The 6415-nt window shown below is 32.4% G+C and overlaps 1 long non-coding RNA gene across 6 annotated transcripts; it reads left to right on the forward strand.

Moving 5' to 3' along the window:
* Positions 1-1104: 1104 nt before the first annotated feature.
* Positions 1105-6112, forward strand: LOC147409736 (uncharacterized). Of its 6 annotated transcripts, none has more exons than XR_015175366.1 (5): positions 1105-1495; positions 2184-2255; positions 3011-4869; positions 4963-5298; positions 5494-6112. It is a non-coding gene; the product is annotated as an uncharacterized LOC147409736 (long non-coding RNA). The 6 variants fall into 6 exon arrangements; XR_015175367.1 differs by having other exon boundaries at positions 1106-1442; XR_015175363.1 differs by having other exon boundaries at positions 2184-4869.
* Positions 6113-6415: the final 303 nt, after the last annotated feature.

A 6415-nucleotide genomic window follows, 5' to 3' on the forward strand; every position in this document is an offset into this window, starting at 1 on the left:
TCATTAGAATATTAAAAACTGGTAGTAACATTTTCTCAATCTCACAACAAGGAAATAATCTTTGTATAAAAAATACATAAACTAATAGAAGGAACTTGAGTATATATATATATATATATAGAAATAGGCAAGGAAGGAGATAATCGATCAAATGAATGAACATTTAAGAAGGTTAATTAATGAAGGCACGCAAATTGCCTACTTTTGCTTTGTTATCGGAGCCTACATTAAAAATCGAATAGGAATTTTTACTAAGATGCCCAATTTTTATATCAATAGCCTAATTAGTAATGAAACTCGAGGTACCATCTAATTTTGTACTCAAGTTCCTTCTATTTGTTTATGTATTTTTTAAACAAAGAATATTTCCTTGTTGTGAGATTGAGAAAAGGTTACTACCAGTTTTTAATATTCTAACGAATCAAGGGTATTTATGAGTCGAAAACACATATGACAACAACATATACACTGTGTGTCCAAAATAAGTATATCAAAAGGTTATAACAAAATATTGGAGCTTTTGTTTTTGGGTACTAAGAGGCAACTTAACTTGTCTAAGGTATATTTCTGGACTAACAGGTTTGGAAAGATACAATGAGACTAGAAGATGTGATATTAATTTCATCACACTTCACAGTTGCAAATGACACATTGTTTTTTTACAAAGTCCACGTGAAAGTATATTTATGGCTAGTCGAAACAGATTCCTAGAAATAATAGGAATGTTTTTGTACAAAATGTGAATTTAGAAAAAAAAAAGATTTTTCATCCCTCATAATGCTCCTCCAAAATAGACTAGTTTTCACAACAAGACAATGGGGGTGGATCATGGGCTATATGTTAAAACATAAGTAAAAATAATGACTTTTCAAAATATAAATTAAAAATTTTGGATTGGACTGATTTTTTGTGGGGACGATTTCTATGATGAGAAGATCACCTTCACGAAAAATCAACCTAATTTAAAACTTTTAAATTCATCAAAAATAATTTACAAATTATTAGTAAAAAATTGATGGTCCACAGTCTATATCAGTATTGGTAAGACTAGAAATTTCAGATTGAATTGATTTATTTTTTAGGGTGATCTTCTCGTTACAGGGATAATCTGAAATTTCTAACCCATATTTTGAAAAACAATTACCGTTACATTCTTTTTACATGTCCCATATTCTGTCTCCCAAGAAAATAACTATTTAGGAACGGGAATTTGAAGGTAGCCGTTTTTAATTAAAAACGGCTTTAAGCGGTTTCAATAGTTTACGCCGCTTCCAAATCTGTTTAATGTATCAGGGAACGAAGCTGAAGGTCGACGAGAAGGAGTCTCACTCTTGCATTACAAGAGAAACGAAGCAAACTCGAGAAGGGGAGATTGTCGAAAATCCGTTCTCTCAATTTCGAGAGGAAATCAACTCATTTATCGAGTTCAATCGTTTGTTTATGTAAGATGTGCGAAACCTAAAGCTGTGATCATCGAAAACCCTTTCTCTCTCGTGTAAAATCTTGTTTTCTCTCATTTTTTTTTCTCTTCAATCCATCATTTTTTACAGCTATTTACGATTTTGGAACCCTATTTCGTGATTGTTAGTGAGATTAAATTTGATTTACACGATTTGCTCTGGTATTGCTTCTTCGATGTGTGGATCTGACGTAGAAATCCATGGCTTTATTAGTTGTAGAGATTCTCTATTCTAGTTTTTAATCAGGTGATTGTTCTGCTTAAGATTTTGGATTTTCTCTATTTTCCTTTATACAACTTGATCTTTATGAATTTGGTTAATTTTCTCTAAAATTGTAGATTTTTAAGGTTTTTTTAACTTGATTAATGGGGGCAACTTCTTGTTAGTTTTAGTGGCTTTTGCACCGATGATATCTCGCCCTTGATTTGATCTGTTAGTTTAATTTTCTAAAATATGATTGTTTGGTTATGAGCATACATTGGGTTTTTTGCAAGAGTGTAGGATTTTTTTGTTTTAGGTATAGGTTTGATCTTTCCACATAATTTTTTCCCAAAATGAAGGTTTAGATGAAAATTAAGTTCAATTTGAACGACTCAAATTACTTCAAACTTATAAGTAAAAGATTGTGACTGTTTTTCATCTTCTTTGTGAAAATCCAATTAATTTTAGGATTTAGACTGACAGAGCTCGGATTTTTAAGTATAAGATTATGTCTTTCTACAGAACTTAACTGGTATAAAGGGATTATTTGAGGCGAAGGTCAATAAGATCTACAAAGCGGCCGAGAAAATAGTGGTTAGAGCTAAGATCTTTGGAAAACTACAAACTAAATTTGCTTTTCTTTTCAGTTCTTTATGCATCTTTATTACTTTGTCATCTAATTTTCATCTTTTCCAAGAATTTTGGTTACGTTGGAAGCGATCTTCTGCTCAGTGTAAGATCGAAATCTCAGTAGTTTTTTAAATTGAAAATACCAATGTGCGCATTGGAGCTAAACGAGCTGAGCCATTGTTTAAGATTTGAAATTTAATAGATTTTGGTGACATTGGCAATAGATCTGTAGATGCCAATGACAAAATTAACCAACTTTCCCACATCTTTGAATGACTTCGTGGTTTTTAGCCTGGGTGGTGCTTGAACAGCCATGACTCATTTTGTCTTTCTGTCTCACCCCCAATGAGAAAATGTGAAGGGAAGAGAAGATAAGAGAAGTTTAAGGGTAGTTACAAATTACTGCACTGTTGTACTTAAAAAAATGATGGTTTTAATTAATCTTATTCTTCTTTTTAACAACCATGTCTCCTTCTATCTTTCTGTCTTTCTGTCTCATCCCCACTGTTAATCTTTTTTTTTTCATGGTGCACTTTTAGTTAGATTAATGCGCCGTGCTCTTGACAATGGATCACTTGTCTGGATCCAATTTTTTCCCTGACATAAAGGCGTATGTTAGTCAAATTAATTTTTTTAATTGTGCATGTTAGTACAAAATTTCATGTCTTAAGAATTTGTTGGTCTTGATTTTTTAAAATGTTGATCATTGCTTTACGTAGGTGTTATTTTCAACAGAGGCATTTTCCATGGGGTTAATGCCTCAGCTAGAACCATAAGTTGTTTCTTGTTTGACGGCATAGATATTATTGGGAGTAATGTTAGTATATTGTCCTTGTATTACATTTCTAATTGCTTCTATTGTATATAATTTCTAACCTTATGAGTTTGCATGACAATTTTTACTCTTAAAATTGTTGAATGACTTATATGTTTGAAGAAAAACTTATTTGTTATTATTGTCCTAGATTGAATTAACTCTTGTTTTGCCTTTCTGATATGAGTAGGAATAACTTTTGTGCTTCTGTTTCTTATATTTCCAGTTGGACTGTTCATTGCTAGCATTTGTAATAATTAAGGGATAGAATGTTCAAACTGATAGGCCCTGAAATTTAGAATGAATCCAATTCACCCCTTGGTGGTTCACTCACCTTAAAGTAGACGAGTATGTCTATATAATCACAAAAGAAGGAAATTGAAAAAAGCTTTGAAGATAAATGCATCTAAGGATCTAATCCAATCCTCACTCAAATGTTGTAGCACATCAAAGAAAATGAACACAGTCCAAGAAATGCGGCCCCCAACTGAAAAAACAAGAATGAATCCGTATTTTTTTTTTCAATTATTATTTGCAGCTGATTTAGTGAAATTTTAAGTAAACCATAGATCACTTGTTGGTGTAGTTTTTGAACAATGAAAATCTATTGAGAATAGTGTCTTGGATTAAAGAGCTGACGCTTAGATGACAACTTTGTTTCCAACACATCTCGTAAATATTTGTGAGTATTCTAAATGGCATTCTTAGCACGCTCTTTCGTTATATTTTATTTTTTGGTAAATATCATTAAATTCTTTCCCTTAATTGCAAGAACCTTTTGCTCTATAGTTTCCGATTTACTGGGAAACTTGTTTCCCAAGTTGATGTGTAACCCATTTCTCAAATATTTGGAAAGTGACAGACCCATTGTAAGAAAGGGCTTGCAACTGCACATACTATTCATTTGTTAGCATCAACGAAGTATGATTACTTAGTTATTTGCATATCACATCTAATTTTTATGCTTTTTAAGCATATTAGCGTATTCATATTAGCTGGACATATTTGTAATTTATTCATTCATAGTTAAACTCATGAAACCTGCATATGCTTGAAATAACAAGATCAAAGAATGATGTGGATTCCAGATTATCCAGAATTTGACAAGTGGCACAATAGGGCAGTGGACAAAAATTGAGTGTAGTTTCTTGCTTATGCTGCTTCAATTTTTCTCTGCAAATACATCATATAGTATAGTGGTTGTAACTTTGATAATGGCTTCAAATTCTCCAATTCGAAACTCTTGTGTTTTCATTTATTCCCTTTTTTTGCACACAACCAAATTGTAGATCCCATCAAATATTTCATTTGATCACCCTGCTTTAGAAGTTGAGGTAGTTGGCACATTGGATCGAGTACTCTCCAATTCTAACTTCACTTGCTCTGTACATACTCTAGATAGGATTCTCAAACTACCGATTTTTTTTCCTCTGTTTATACTTCATAACCCTTTTCAATTTCACCAATTGTTATATTTAATCTTGGGGACTCATTGGGTTTTGTAGTTCAATTGGTTCTTGAGCTAAATTACCTTTTTGTTGGGAATTTTATGACATGGGTTCCTTTCGAATTGTGGAGAAACTAGGAAATTAGTTGAGATAATCAATCTGATTGTTAGCTAAGATGATAATTTGTCACTTAGATTGTCAAACAAAACGAAATTGATCTGTTTGTGCAACGGATTGGCATCTTTAAAGAGTGATTATGCCTTTCAGGTTGGTCTTAGCGTGGAATAAGAGGCGGCAAAGGATCAAGTTGCCCCTTGTATGTAGTTCTCTTGTTGTTATTATCATTGTTGTTGTTGTTGTTACTGATTATCAATTCTGAGGATGAACAAGTGATACACATTTTTTTCAGGGAGCCAGTTGAATGTTGGCAACTTGAAAATCAAATGTTGCCTAAATGAAGTCATGGGTCATTGGTGTTCACAATCAAGGAAATGGGGGAAGCGACATGTTCATCCAGTAATGAGAATTTGGTCGGGAAAGGAGGATTAGGGCGTGTGAAGTGATAATGACTTGTAACTATATAAAAGGAATAAGTGAAGTGAAGATGGGCAGGCCTCGAAGAATTAAGGTATACTTGGAGCTGCAAGAGGGCTTGTTTATCTCCATTCCGGTTTTGAAGTTGGGATTCCTATTGTTCATAGAGATTTCCACCAATATACTTCTAAGTGAAAATTTTGAAACAAAGGTAATTCATCAATGATACATTTTTTTTTCGTAAGAATTACGTGACATATCTTTACATATTTCATTCAGGGAAAAAAATACAAAAATGTCTTCTTTCACATGTTATAAATTTTAATTTTAGCTCTTCAGAATTTTATAATTTGGAAGTGTTTTAAACCAGTTTAGAATAATAAATATTCTGTTGTTGTGCATGCAGGAAGGAATGGCCTGCGGTTGTTTCTAACTATACGTATTTGGAGAGGTGTTTAACCGGTCAAAGATTCCTAGGAACGGTTGAAAATCGTTCCTAAATACTGATTTTTGGTGATGGTACAAATGACTTGGATTTTTTTTTTTAATGAAACGAGCCTCTTGTAGCAGCCGACTAATCATGGGGCATGTGCAATACCCATCCTTGAGAAGGGTGAGAGGGGAAATTCTTTTGGAACTTCTTAAGAAAATCCCAAGGAAGGTTGAGGATTGACAAGTTGAAGATATTAATAGAAAAAGGTTTAGAGTAGGGTTAGACTGACTAACTTAGTAAGATTTCAATTCTTTCTAAGGATCTTTGGGCCCATATCGATTGCCACATTGGCAATCGATAATGACAGTAAAAACTTATTTTTTGAAAATATGTACCGAAAAGTTCCCTCAAAAAATATGGACCACCTAAGGCTCACTTTATAAAACTTTGGTCTAAGAACTTTTGAAACAATTTTTTTAATAAAATGCCAAAACCACCATTTAAACCATTTTTTTGAATATCTAAAACTATTATTAAATTCTTTGGGGTCTGAAATTCAAAACTTACATTGGTCTACTTATACACCAAAAATCAATTGATCGTGATCATGATCATCCTCGATCGTCCCCATCATAAAATTAATATAATTTTATTTATTTAAAATATTCATAAATATTTTTTTCTTTTTTAATTGGTAAGCCAAATTTAAAAAGATCAATAACTCGGTGCTGGCGGGATTTGAACCTAGATCTCTGGTATCATTGTTCAAAGATATTAACAACTAAGCTAGTTGGCCTTGCCTATAAAACTATCTTTTATTATTCATAAAACTAGTATAATTTTATTTGACTCACGAGTTTTCAAGTTGATTCAACAAAGATTCGAGTGTTAAAAC

This window comes from Akebia trifoliata, chromosome 2 (genome assembly GCF_017979445.1).
Source record: "Akebia trifoliata isolate Shusen 1 chromosome 2, ASM1797944v1, whole genome shotgun sequence".
In the NCBI taxonomy this organism is placed as follows: Eukaryota; Viridiplantae; Streptophyta; class Magnoliopsida; order Ranunculales; family Lardizabalaceae; genus Akebia; species Akebia trifoliata.